At 45.2% G+C, this 13774-nt stretch overlaps 1 long non-coding RNA gene across 1 annotated transcript; it reads right to left on the bottom strand.

Annotated features, from left to right (window-relative positions):
* Positions 1 to 988: 988 nt before the first annotated feature.
* LOC123353365 lies at positions 989 to 12585 on the bottom strand. Its single transcript, XR_006574479.1, has 3 exons — positions 12245 to 12585; positions 10437 to 10532; positions 989 to 2089 (listed from the first exon to the last, which is right to left on the bottom strand). It is a non-coding gene; the product is annotated as an uncharacterized LOC123353365 (long non-coding RNA).
* Positions 12586 to 13774: the final 1189 nt, after the last annotated feature.

Genomic DNA, 13774 nt, shown 5'->3' with positions numbered 1-13774 from the left:
GGGAATCATTAAGAAAGGGATAGATAATAAAGCCAGAAAATATCATATTGCCTGTATGTAAATCCATGTATTGCCCACACCTTGAATACTGTGTGCAGATGTGGTCACCCCATCTCAAAAAAGATATATTGGAATTGGAAAAGGTTCAGAAAAGGGCAACAAAAATGATTAGGGTTATGGAACGGCTTCCATATGAGGAGAGGATTAATAAGACTGGGACTTTTCAACTTGGAAAAGAGATGACTAAGGGGGGATATGATAGAGGTCTATAAAATCATGACTGGTGTAGAGAAAGTAAATAAGGAAGTGTTATTTACTCCTCATAACACAGGAACTAGGGGTCACCAAATGAAATTAATAGGAAGCAGCTTTAAAACAAACAAAAGGAAGTATTTCTTCACACAACTCACAGTCAACCGGTGGAACTCTTTGCCAGAGGATGTTGTGAAGTCCAAGACTATAACAGGGTTAAAAAAAATCTAGATAAATTCATGAAGGATAGGTCCATCAATGGCTATTAGCCAGGTTAGGCAGGGATGGTGTCCCTAGCCTCTGTTTGCCAGAAGCTCGGAATGGGCGACAGTGGATGGATCACTTGATGATTGCCTGTTCTGTTCATTCCCTCTGGGGCACCTGGAATTGGCCCCTGTCAGCAGACAGGATACTGGGCTAGATGAGCCTTTGGTCTGGCCCAGTATGGCTGTTCTTATGTTGATATTGTAAATAAAATGAAGAATGAATAACTTCCATTATTCCTCACTTTAAAACTGAGCGAATGATAGCTTCTCAGTTTGTCGTTACAATCCATCTTTAGTGTTTACACTGGGTAGAATATTTTCTTTGTATTCTAGATTCAGAGTATTTCCACACTGTACATGGGGCCCAGATCCACATTTAGTATATAATTGCATAACTCCATTTTTTACACCAACTGAGGAGCTGGCCTTGTCATTTAGGAATGGCTCTCCACAGCAGGCAGTGTTTATTGTGAAGAATACATACAATTAAGACTTCAAATGATGTTCCCTTCTTTGCTTTTCTTCTGCACCGTTTAGTTAAATGGGTATGGTTTCATATTTTATTGTGAATATTTTGTATAGCTATTTTTCATTTTGATCATCCTTGCAGTGCAACAAGAACTTAGTTGCCAGACCTCCATGTTCTGGATATCTTGGCAATAGTCTGTAAATGTCAGATTACATTTAAGAATTTGAGCATTACTCAGATTGAAAGCAACAGCACAATCAGTCATAAAGTAGTAGCCTGGAAAAGATCCATTCAGAGCATGCAGCTCTTAAAAAAAGAAAAACTAACTGAAAGGTTACAAGAACTATGCTACTGGAAAAGGTTAGTCACTTGCTGTTTTAGAAAGTCAAGCCAGGCACACCTACCTTCTGAATATAAGAATAATAGTTTTCTTTTCTGTGGAAACTCATTTCTACAAATGTCTGATATTACATTGTGCACTCTACAGTAAAAAATATATGTTTATTATTGAACCACCTTTTAATTAAACATTTTTAAAATCCAAATAAAACAGCAGCAGTATTTAAAGAAATCATCTGGAAGGGGCATAGGAGTATTCACAATAGTGCCCATAGAGTTTTAGAATATGTCTCCCCGCTGCTCTTATCTGCAACAGGAACGACAGGTCTAATGCCTCCGTTTTGACCCTTGCAGAGATTGCTTGGATCAAGATGAAGTATCAAGTCACATGTTGGAACCTGTGGCCAGTGTAGGCCGCGCCTCTTAACAATTAAGAGCAAGATCCTTGGGTGTGCCTTCCCTGGGGATTCTGCTTGTAAAGCCAGTTGAACTGGCCATAGGAAGATTGCTTCAGTGTAGGAGCGATGCCACCCTCTGTCTCTGCTACTGGTGTAAGTGACGTGGCCAGAGGGTAAGGAGTGTGGCCAGGACATTCAGTGGATGATTCCTAAATGCCATTTCAGCCCACGGCACAGATGGTTCCAATTACCAACTTCTAAGAGCGTCCTCAGCAACCTTTACATTCCTTTTCTGTGTCTAGCATATTCCACCATTTGGATCCTGCAGATCTTCTTAGCCTCAAGCCCTAGATTCTTTGTATATTCTGCATGGAGACAAAAGGACTCAGTGATTTTGAGTGAGTGCTGAACATTCCTTGCTCAGTTCATATTGTGCTAAAACTCTTACAATAAGGCTTAAATTGTGCAAACTTCTAAACAGAGAAACAAAACCTAAACTTTAAATGAGACTTTGTATATTTTTACACCTTTCTTTTCATTCTAACACAGAATTTGAAACAAGAATCTTCCAAGCGCCTCTTACAAAATAAACTCAGGTCACATTAGTTGCCAAATGAGGTGCTCCTCATAGCAGATTGGGTAGATATTCAAAATATGATCATGTATGCTCTCTGGGCTCCATTCTGCCAGATTCCTTGACCTGGGCTCCTTGATCAGGAGGAGGGGAAAAGTAATGGCATTCTCCCAAATGCCAACTACTTGTGGCACCAAACTGATCCGTCACTCACAGTAGATTGTGGAGATCTGTTTTTTTTTACCTGCTTTCATGAGGAATGAAATAATTTAAAATGTTGACATTTATCATCACTGGTCCTCTGCGTTAACCAGTCTTTCTGAGTAATAGGACGGTTCATACCTCTCAATACTATTGTTATCTACTGCTCATCTTGCTCACCTGTATGAGAAGCTGCTTGAGGACACAGAGGTGATATAATTTTTAGTGTTTTCAGTAAGCAGATGATGCTCTTATCTCCACGTGTGATGTCCCCATGTCATCAAACTGGAATTATGCAGTTCAGAGGCTCTCAGAGTTTAGCCAAAATGGGAATTTTAATGAGAGCTGACAGAATGAGTTACCGTCAGGGAAAGATAAATAATGCAGTTAGGCTGGCAGAAGCACTTGGTGGAAATGGTGCAGGAAATACGTGATCCTGATAAAGGGAGTTTTGTCTGCCTTTTGTCACTTAGGTTTGCAATTTCAGGGGCTAGTTGAATTCTTGGCTGCTCCTAGTTGCTCAAATTCAGAAGTGGCCAAGAGCACTTGGTAATCTCTGCTTAGCTAAGAGCTTGCATCCTTTCTTTCAGGAGGAGGATTTCACCACAGTTCTCCGTGCATTTGCAACCTACAGATTGGATTACTGCATTGCTTTCTCTTTGAGCTATAGAAGAAGGCCACTCCAAAACTTCAGCTACAGCAGAACACAACTGCCTACACGCTCTGCAGGGCTTCTCACAGGAAGCACATTACACTTTGCTGAAGACTACACTGGCCTCCATTTCATTTTTAAGTGCACGTTTTCATGTATGTAAAGTACTCAGTAGTTAGTCTCTTGCATGTCTTGGGAACTGGCACTGCCTTAAGTATACGCAAGGTGGCTGAGAGCATCTGAGGTGCTGGAACTTACAACCGCCAGAGTTAAACAGAAGAGGAGTTACTCTCACTTACGCAAGGTAGTCGCAGCATAGGACCTTGGGCTCTGGAATTCACCCCTCCTATTCTCACAGGGTATGTCTCCACTGCGATAAAAAGCCCTCGGCACTGAGCCTTAGAGCCCACGTCAGCTGACCCAGGCTCAGACCTATAGAGTTGGTGTGTTGACTATCAGGAAATGTTGCAAAGATTGCCTACTTATCCATGCTTTCTGTGAGGGGTGCATTGAGTGAGGATTTTTGAAGAGAAGGCGTTGAGGCAAAGGTTGGGGAAGGTTTGTTAATGAGGCCAGTAGGCCAACTGGAAAATTGCCTCTTTTAAAATGACTTGTACATTTCCCCCCATCATTGGAAAGGTGCATTTTAAAAATCCAAATAATTAAAACAACCCGACCAGCTTGATTTTTTAATTACGCTGAGATAAGATTTTTAGTGTAGTTAATGCTTCCCAATCATAGTCCCTCTGTATTATATACAAAGGTCTTAGATTTTGCATTATGCATTATATACAAGAGTAAAGGGATGTGTTAGTGTCCTAATCCCATGTCATAGAAGAAATAACGGAAAAGACCGGCTAGATCATCCAGTCCATCCCTCTGCCACTGAAGAATTATTGTCTATTGCGTATTCACTGGTATTTACTCCCATCTCATTTCAAAAGTCCTCAGCTCTGGGGCTTCCATCCATTCTCTTGGGAGACTATCCCACAGGCTAATACATCTTACTGTCAGTGAGGTTTTCCTGCTATTTACCCTAAATTTTCCCTTCTGTAATTTAAATACTTTACTCCTAATTATAGAATCATAGAAATGTAGGGCTGGAGGGACCTAGAGAAATCATCATGTCCAGGCCCCTGTGCTGAGGCAGGACCAAATAAACATACACCATCCCTGACAGATGTTTGTCCAATCTGTTCTTAAAAACATCCAATGATAGGGATTCCATAACTTCTCCTTGAAGCCTATTCCTGTTAACTGCCCTTATGGTGAGAATATTTTACTAATATCTAACCTAAATCTCCCTTGTTGCAGATTAAGCCCATTGCTTCTTGTCCTACCTTCAGTAAATATGAAGAATAATTGAACACTCTCCTCTTTATAACAGCTCGTAACATATCTGAAGACTATCAGGTCCCCTCTCAGTCTTCTTTTCTCAGGACTAACCATATCCAATGATTTTACCTTTCCTCATAGGCCAGGTTTTCTAAACATTTTATAGTTTTTATTGCTCTCCTCTGGACTTTCTCCAATTTGGCTGCATCTTTCCTAAAGCATGGCACCCAGAATTGGGCAGAGTACTCCAGCTGAAGCTTCACCAGTGTCGAATACAGCGGGACAATTACCTCCTGTGTCTTACCTATGACACTCTTGTTAATACTCCCCAGAAAGATATTAGCTTTTTTTGCAACTCTGTCACATTGGCTCATATTCAATTTGTGATTCACTATAACTGTCACAAGAGAACCTGGATTTCACGTGGCCTGGACTTGACATAACTTGCAGCCATCTTGTGTACTCAGCTAGCCACCACTGGCTGGAAGTGAGGATACCACGTAGCAAGAAAGAATTTGGCCTTGCTTAGGCAGACAAATACCACTGTAGCGGCAGTATTACTAGCAAAGATAGCTAACTTTAAGTCTTTGTGCCTCTGATTGTAAGTTTCTTGCTGAGAAGTTGCTTTTGCTGATAAATAAAGATTATGAATTCTTTGCTGTTGCTAGGGAAATAGTCAGCCCATTAGGGGTAATTATGAGCCGTAGTTTTGTTTTAAGTTATCTGTAAAAGAGTTTAGTCAGTGTACTTTCAAGAAGTTTTGGATTTCTGCAAGTCAGGATACACTGACACCCTTCTCCCCAGCATGGCAGAAGGCTGGCCACCTGAGAGCTGCTGTTGTCACTCATACCACCTCAGAGTTTGGGTAACTATATTTTGGGGCGCTCTAAGACTACTGCTAGGTTTTTATGTGTGCTTTAGACTCATTAAAAATGATTTTTGAGTGAAAGCAATCATTGTGTGTACCAATCATTTATCTGATGGTGGTGCTGCATCCTCATTGATTTATGTCTTGACACCAACTGGAAAATAGAGATTAATTACCATAGCTTTAGGTTCAGATAACCCCGAGCAACATAACCTCCATATCCTTTTCAGCAGTACTATTACCCAGTCATTCCTCCATACATCACACTAAATAATTTTTTATCCCTCCTTAATGTTTACATTTTTCAAATATTTGTATCTTGTTTCACTCCATGCTCTGGGTGTCCCTAAACCTCCAACAGCCAGAAACTTGGACTGACGGTAGTTGATAATTGCCCTGTTCTGTTCATTTGCTCTGAAGCATCTGGCACTGGCCACTGTCAGAAGGGCTCGATAGACCATTGGTCTGATCCAGTATGGACATTCTTATGTTAGCATGTCCCCCTTGACTGGCACTTAGGCAAACTAGACATACTTAGCTTTGCAAAGCAACCCATTTATGTCCCTGATAATTGTTAATTATGATTTTTGCTGGCTTTGCACTTGATCAATCTTGATGTCTCTTGTACAAGACTTGGCCATCTGCTCATCTTTCACTGCAGCCTCTTCCTTTGTGGCTTTCATGCTTATGCTGCTGATCGTGATCCTGCGGCTGCACCATATAGAACTCCCCTTGACCTCTATGAATGTTCCATTCTGAGTAGCTAGAGGATTCAGCCCCATCATATCTGTGCTTTCTTCCATGCCACCCCTTTCATCTGGAACAGACTCTTTTGTACACCAAACAACCTTTTTCTCCTTCTTCAAATCCCTCCTCACAGCATAATCTCTGTTAAGCTTTTCCAAGTGATTACTGCAAGATCCTTAAGCTCCCTCCAGCTCATGTTAGTATGTCATCTATTGTTCATTTCTGACCTATTTTGTCTGCATCCCAACCAGATTGAAGGCTCCTTGGGGCAGAGACTGTGTATTCTTATTTTGTTCTAAAGCACAAATTGATAAAATAATGATTTCAAATACATTTTCATATCTCTCTATATATATATGAGGTTACTCATGATGAATTGTTCCTTTATTTGGAAATTTCAGTGCTGCTCTGAGGAAAAGGGCACAGTTTACCTTTAACCAGCAGAAGGTGAGACTAGATCAGGGGTCGGCAACCTATGGCATGCGTGCCAAAGACGGCACACGAGCCGATTTTTAATGGCACGTTACTGCCTGCTGGAGTCCCGGCAGGCAACAGCATGCCATTAAAAATCCGGCCTGGCCCGGCCCGGCCCGCTCTACTCCGCCCCCCCCGCCTCCTCCCGCGAGGGCAGGGGGAAGAAGCTTGGTCCTGCCGGCTCCCCTGCCTTTTCCCGCAGTGTGGTGGATTCCTGCCCCTCCTCCTCCTCTCCATCCCTCCCTCCCTGCCAGCCGATCAGCTGATGGCCCTTGCGAGGGAGGGGGTGGGAGAGGAGTGGAGTCAGTGTGCGGAGGCAGAGAAGAAGCAGGGGCAGGGCCTTGGGGAAGAGGGGTGGTGGAATAGGGGCATATCCCCTCCAGCCCCCTGCCCTGACCCCAGCCCACACCCCCATCCCTCTGTCCTGAGCCCTGCGCCCCGCACACCCCCAGGCCCCTGCCCTGAGCCCTGACACACTCACACACACCCAGCCCTCTGCCCTGACCCCCCCTCACATACACCCAGCCCTCTGCCCTGACCCCCCCTCACATACACCCAGCCCTCTGCCCTGAGCCCTGCAGCCCCACACACACCCCAGGCCTGTGCCCTGAGCCCTGTGCCCCCCTCACACACACCCAGCCCTCTGCTTGACTCCTTCACCCCCCCCCACGACCCCAGCCCTGTCTCTGGCACCCCCACACATACCCAGGCCCCTCACAGCCTGTGCCATGACACCTGCACCTCCCTCACATGCCCCCAGCCCTCTGCCCTGACTCTTGCACCCCCCACATACCCAGCTCTCCACACCCCATTCACCCCCCACATCTTGACTCTTGCACCCTCTACATCCCCACCTCCACCCTGAGCACCAACCGGGAGCTCCTGCACACCCCCCCCCCCCCACACACACACATTCCCACCTGCACCCCTTGCACCAAATGGGAGCTACCCAGGTAAGCGCTCCACACCCAAACCTCCTACCCCAACCCTGAGCCCCCTCCCTCATTCTAGCTCCTGGCAAGACCCAGCAGATGGAACCCCTGAGCGGCAGTGGGCTGAGCCGCTCAGCCCACTGCCGGTCTGGGGTCCCGGCCGCAGAAGCTTGGTCCTGCCAGCTGCTGCTGTAGGGCAGGCTCCGCCAGCAGCCAAGCTTCCCCCTCTCCTGCCTCTTCCCCCAGCGTGCTGCGTCGTACCCCGCCCCTCTCCCTCCCTGCTGCCGATGGCCCTCGCTGCTCAGACCGTAAAGGAGGCAAAGAAGAGGCAGGAGCAAGGCCCACCCTGAGCACCAAACGGGAGCTACTGCACTTCCCCCCCACATTCCCACCTGCACCGCTTGCACCAAATGGGAGCTGCCCAGGTAAGCGCTCCACATCCAAACCTCCTGCCCCAACCCTGAGCCCCCTCCCTCATTCTAGCTCCTGGCCAGACCCTGCACCCCAACCCCCAGCCCTGTGCTCAGTGCACCCCCACCCTCAGCTCAGTGCAGAGAGAGGAAGAGAATGGGCCAGAACCAGGGAGAAGGTAGGTACCCACTGTATGTGGGCAGGGCTGGGACCCTAGACCAACAGCAGGCTGAGCAGGGCTGGCAGCTGGTACCCTGGCTGGCAGGAGCCAGTGGATGGAACCCCAGACTGGCGGTGGGCTGAGCCACTCAGCCTGCTGCTGGTCTGGGGTCCCGGCCACCGGCCCCACTCAGCCCACTGCCTGGGGTCTGGGGTTCTGGCTGCTGGGCCCTTGCCAGCTGGGATCCCGGCCGCCGGCCCCGCTCAGCCCGCTGCCAGCCTAAGTGAACGGAACCCTGGGCCGGCAGCGGGCTGAGCGGCGTAAGATCTGCATTTTAATTTAATTTTAAATGAAGCTTCTTAAACATTTTGAAAACTTTGTTTACTTTACATACAACAGTAGTTTAGTTATATTATATATAGACTTATAGAGAGAGACTGTCTAAAAAAACATTGAAATGTATTACCGGCACGCGAAACCTTAAATTAAAGTGAATAAATGAAGACTCAGCACAGCACTTCTGAAAGGTTGCCGACCCCTGGTTCAGACAAAGGGAGTGTGAATAATATCGGACACCAAAGTGCTGCACTCTAACTCCCCATATAGCCATGAACTTAAAGGTTCACACAAATGTAGTTCACACTAGTATAGTCCTATTTGAAAAGTCTTTGTGGGACTTAATTAGTGAGTATGAGTCTTAGTGCAAATGTGGGATCTTTAAGTTTGCGCCTGCGGCATCCACATGAGGGAGATACAGCACAGCCTTTTGATGTGCACTGCTATTCACACTCCCTTGGTGTATCTAACCAGATATTTATCGGCTCCATATCACAAGATATAATGCAGTCTAAACTTTGCCTCCCATTGTCAACGATAGCTTCCATTTGTGAAAGTATTTATAGATTGCAATTGTAGATATCCTACATTTAATCTAAAATTCCCAAATATTTTTACATAAATCGTGACCCTTTTTCAGGGTAGATGTCACTTCCCATTCACCAGACATATGCTGAATTGGAAATTTACACTATTTGGCACAGGAAAGCCACATATTTGAAAGGGAGACTGCTGTCTGTCCCATAATCATGTTAAATCCTACACACAGATGCTAACCCACATCATTTAACCCTGCATCACGTCATCTTCAGGGAAGCTGCATGGTGCTGGCGATAATAAAGATAATTAAACACAGGCCCTTGTTGATTTCTGAAAAGTTTCACACCTGTTTGTGGTTTTTGTTGTTACACGTTAGTAGTTTGCCTCTTACCTATTTATTCACTGTAGAACCTTTGGAACTGACACCCTTCACTGTGAGTGCCTGTGCATTCACTTACACTAGCCAATTTATTCCATTGGTACTGATTTTTAGATCACTATTATTGGAGTAAAACTTTGACATTCATGACACTGCTCTAGGTAAGGGGTAGGGAGAAGGTGCATGTTCCAGGAGGAGCACCTGAAAAAATTGTACCTATGGCAAACATACTGGGCCTGATCATAGAAACATAGAATCTCAGGGTTGGAAGGGACCTCAGGAGGTCATCTAGTCCAACCCCCTGCTCAAAGCAGGACCAATCCCAAACTAAATAATCCCAACCAGGGCTTTGTCAAGCCTGACCTTAAAAACCTCCAAAGTCAGTGGCAGTCTGGCAGATATGTTTTGCTCAGCGGCTATTTTCTGCTCTTTAGCATCTCCAGGTTGGAACAGATTGCGCTCCCTGGGGCACTGGTTCCACTGAATGGGCTGCTGTGGAGGGTGTAGTGTGAGTCCATTCCCTCTGTTACACCCTGTCCTTTTTCCACCCCCTTTTCAATATAGCAACCAGGCCTCTGAAGCGCAAAGGGACTTACTGTGAGTGGCCCTTGTGCAGGGTGAGGGAGGTTTCTTGGGTCCCTTCTGATGTTGACTGGCTGCACAAGTTAGGAAGGATGGTCTTGTGGTTAAGGCATTGGACTGGGATGCGGGAGATCTTGATTTCATTCCTGGCTCTACCACAGATTTCCTGTAGAATCCTGAGCATTAAATGCCCTCTGCCTTCATTTTTCCTTTCTATATAATGGGGATAATAGTACTTCTCTATCTCACAGGGGGGTAGTGAGGATAAATCCAGAAAATATTTGGGAGGTACTCAGATATTGTGGTCCTGAAACCATACAAGTACCTAGCTAGATAGTTCACAGCCCTTCCTTGGACTGAAATTTCAGTTTTCTATAATTTATTATTTTTCATGCCTTCCATAGTGGCATGGTTGTAAGTGGCTCTCTGCAACAGCTGATCTGTGCCAAGCAAATCAGAGTCCCTGCCAAACAGAATTTACAGTCAAAAGGCAGGAGATTCAGAACAAATCAGTGACCTACCATAATGTTCCAAGATGCAATGTTCCATGGAAAAGATTGATCCTCAGAACTGTTATGATGGTGAGAGAGATGGCTCCTCAGACAGTAACTGTGATGCTGTATAAAATGAAAGATCACTAGTTCAGTCACCACAGTTGCAATAAATCTTGCACAAAACATGTCAAGTAAGGTATCAATGGAAAAATTATAATCTGTTAAGTATGATTATCCTGTTTAAATCCATGTATCCTCTTTGTATCTATAGTTATGAATATTGGCTATGTGTTTATCTCAAACACGTTGTTTTCTTGGGTGACGCCCCAAGACAGATTTGTATCAAGGGTTGCCCACCTGCTTGCTGGCCCATTAAAGACAATAAGCTTGCCCAGAGAGCCCTTACTGGAGATGTTACAGGGGGCACTAAGGCAATGGCTGTTCCATGATTCGGCAAGGCATGTAAGGACATGTGATCTAAGCCTCCATCTTTTTTCAAAAAGAACAGGAGTATTTGTGGCACCTTAGAGACTAACACATTTATTTGAGCATAAGCTTCATCTGATGAAGTGGGTTTTAGCCCACAAAAGCTTATGCTCAAATAAATGTGTTAGTCTCTAAGGTGCCACAAGGACTCCTGTTCTTTTTGCAGATACAGACTAACATGGCTGCTACTCTGAAACCCATCTTTTTTCAGTAACTTTCCATGCACATGGGCTGAGGATATAGACGTGGGGGCTGTGAAATCACTTCTTTGTCTTCATTGCTGCTCCACATCTCTAGACATAATTTCTAACAAAGGAGAACATTGACCAATGGAATAATGACCCCCAATCTGATGGGTGAACCAGAGAGACTTATTACAAACTAGCTGATTTAACATAACTGCTCTTATCCTGACCTGAAAACTCTGAAATCAATTGTAATGTATATGATTCCTTTAACTGATCAATAACTCTCTTCTTTTCTTTTTATGTTAATAAACCTTTAGTTTTTAGTTACTAAAGAATTGGCTACAACCGTGGTATTTGGTAAGATCTAAGGTGTGTATATATATTGACCTGGAGAGTGGCTGATCCTTTGGGATTAGAAGAACCTTATGGATGATGAATCTGGTTTTCAGTAACCTCTCAGCATAAAGACCAGATGTCTGGGTGGTGATAGGAGCTGGAAGGCCTAGAGGACTGTGTTTTTAGCTTCTTGTTAAACCAGAGTGGTGACACAGGAGCCCTCTTTTGTTACTTACTGGCTTGGTGAAATCTAATTATAGAATAAGCAACCAGTTTTGGGGTGTCTGCCCTATTTTTATCAGTCTGTCCTAAATTTGGCGTTCAGCTGTGATCCACACCAGGCACAGCCATAATAACTGAGAACCTATTCAACATGTAAGGGATGTCAGGATAACATCAAGAACAAGAGGAGGAGAAAAAGGGTATGTCTACACTGCACACTCCTTATAGTGGTGTGTGGAGCATTTACACTGCAGGCTGCCTTAGCACAGGTATAAAGAGCAGCGTAGATAGTGAGGCTCTGCTTAGGTGAATAAAGACATGCCAGAAGCTTAGTTATATACCATAGACAGCTCTCTACACACCCAAGCCATGCCGCCTCCATCTACACTGCTATTTTAACTGTGTAGTGTTCCCCTGCTTTCCTACTGCCAGAGTGTTTCCCTGCCATAGGGTGCTGCCAGAGCCTTTCCCTAATGCAGGGAAAGGCTCTGGCAGCGGGCCAGTAGCAAGGAAAGGCTCCAGCACCTCCTTGTTGCTGGAGCCTTTCCTTTCTGCCCCTCTCCCCGGTCAGAGCCTTTTACTGTCACATGTAGCTACACGTACCTTATGCGCTGCTGCCAGTGGTGTGCAGTGTAGCCATAGCCAAATGGAGCTGTCAGGGTAGCCGCTTGGGTGGAGCATAGGGAACGGGGAGATGTGTAGGAGGAGCTGAGATGCTGGGAGAAGCAGCATTATGGAGTGCTTTAAAGATGAGGGAAAGCGTCATGTAACGTGAGACAATACTACCCTCATTAATATCTGTTTACAGCAGCACCCACTATATGTTAGGCACTCTCCAAAAACTCAAGAAGGACGGTGGGGAGAATGTGGGGGAGAAAGTGGGAGAGTTCTTTATTAGTTTTACGAATATTATATGTGTCTCAGGTTACCTGACTGATATTACCCTGCAGGCCTGCATGGAATTAAATCAAAAGGTGGCGAGGGGGGAAGGACAAACCAAAGAGAGAAGATCCAGAGTGAATACCAAGGGTCATCAACCAAACAAATGGGAGGCTATTACTTTGGAAATACCCACCTGGCTGGTTCTAACTAGGCCAGCAGAGTTATTTTCCCCAGACTTAAGCCTGGGATCAAAGGGACACTAAACCATTAATCAGCACTGCCAAGAAAGTGTTGGAGTAGCAGTGGCTAAAATGGGGTCTCTGCCAGAGCGCCACTGAGATAATACTGCAGGGGCTGTTTGTCCCTCCCATCCCCTAGGGGTGGCTAGACTGAGGGGAATGTACCCAAAACTGGCAAGGAAAGAATGAAGTTTAGGTAAGATGCATATGCATAAGCCTTCTTTGTTATCTTAACCCATTTCACTGACTACTGTGTTCCTGCTGACTAATAAATAGTACCTTGTTCTGAAAAGTTTGAACTGTCTCACTGCAGATGATACATTGTCTGGTGGCAAAGCTCCCAAGAGAGAAGATTCCTGAAGGGACTCAAGCCAGACTGGCTCTGGTAAAGGAGCCACAGTGAGAAATAGGTGTGTGGAAACCTACGGGCAGTATAAGAGTGGCAGAGTCACAGGACTCCCCCTTGAATGAAGTGGAGGCCCAGGGCCTAACACCAGGAAATGTGCACTCATGAAAGGCTGCAGAGGGATACAAGGCATAGCACACCATGTGATGATCTATGATGGGGGCAGTCGCTGCTTCAAGGAGCTCACAATCTGAGGAAAGACAGACAGAGGTTACACGAAGAGAAACAACAATAGCAATTTATACAGAAAGCAACTCAATTCACTGTAGCAGCACAGCAGCAAATATTTAAGAGGGACTCAAATTTGGATGGAGTAGGGGCCTTGCTTTACCATACCATAGGGGGCTGGATGGAAGAAGTTACAGAGATGATTGTGCAAGAAACTAATAAATGGATGGAAAAGGCTGGGAACTTTGAGACAGAGGCTGTAGGAATGGAAAGTCTAGGATGGATCTTGGAGATGTTGAGGAGGAGGAAGGTGCAGCGGGATGTATAGACTAAGAGAGAGGGAGACGTCAAAAATAATCCCAAGACTGTCTTCCCACTGCTAGAGCCTTTCCCTGCAGCAGTGAAAGTCAATGATGAGAAGGATGCTGGCGCTTTTGA

The sequence above is a fragment of the Mauremys mutica genome, chromosome 1, assembly GCF_020497125.1.
Source record: "Mauremys mutica isolate MM-2020 ecotype Southern chromosome 1, ASM2049712v1, whole genome shotgun sequence".
In the NCBI taxonomy this organism is placed as follows: Eukaryota; Metazoa; Chordata; order Testudines; family Geoemydidae; genus Mauremys; species Mauremys mutica.
Note: the sequence above shows the minus strand (reverse complement) of the source record. Positions and strands in the feature narration are given on the sequence as shown.